This window comes from Genypterus blacodes, unplaced genomic scaffold (genome assembly GCF_046128005.1).
Source record: "Genypterus blacodes isolate CSIRO-AG114 ecotype Tasmania unplaced genomic scaffold, CSIRO-AGI_Gbla_v1 ptg000045l_1, whole genome shotgun sequence".
NCBI classification, from domain to species: Eukaryota; Metazoa; Chordata; class Actinopteri; order Ophidiiformes; family Ophidiidae; genus Genypterus; species Genypterus blacodes.
Genome location: NW_027466858.1, coordinates 3218952 through 3219915, shown reverse-complemented (window position 1 = coordinate 3219915; position 964 = coordinate 3218952).

Below are 964 nucleotides of genomic sequence, written 5' to 3'. Positions count from 1 at the left end.
TGAACGTTTCCTCCATTATTGGTGGTGTGTGTGTGTTTACTGGCCGTGCTGTGTGTACCAGCTGTGTCGCTGCGTGGCGTCCAGCTCCTCGTGCTGAGGCGTCCATTCATTATCATTCCTCCAGGTCGGACCAGATGCTGCAAGCCGTCATTAGAACCTCCTGATAATTACAGTAGAGATTTTTACAAACGCACATATACAGTAAAAACTATACTTTCCCTGAGGAGGTGCAGGGGAGGAAATATGGGCTTAGAGTACCTGGGGCCCCAAACCGGAGGAGGCCCTTGGAGGTGTCGGTGCTAGAATGCCTTTCTGACCTCAGGCACATACAGCAAATGGAAAGAACATCACAGCATAGATGATAACACATGATAACACTACCTGCAGGTTTCAAGTAAGTGTTGCAACCATAAGACAGGAGAAAATCAAGGAGTTTTGTATCAAGGGAAGCAATAAATGATTCATATAAACCAATCCCATGATGCTGAGGCCAAACAAAGACAGGAACCCAAAGTTTGCTTACTAATCTGTTTGCCATCTCTGTTAGGGGTCAATGAGAGGAGGCAGTCTTTGTTTTCCTGTATAGTCCAAGGATTTCTGTGATCAAACAATGGGAATAACAGATTAAGGATAATGGATGTGTGTTTAAGCTGCAGCGTTCTCAGATGTAGAGTGGAGGGGGAAGACACTGAGGCTACAGGTAGATGAGCTCAGGTTAGGTTGGCACATCTACCAATGGACGGCCAATGGACGGAAGTCACCGGCGGGTTCTCTGCCTCCGCGCCATCCGGAGGGGCTGGGAGGAAAAGCAAACAGTGTCCACGCTGTGACAAAAGCCACTGGGGATGGAATGCCCCCCTTTTCAGCTGGTGTAATCCCAGAAATCACTGCTGTCAGAGCCCATCAGGTGGCGGGCCGGGGACGGACCTTCCTGCCTTTTGGAAAGTGTGTAAGCAGTGGAGTC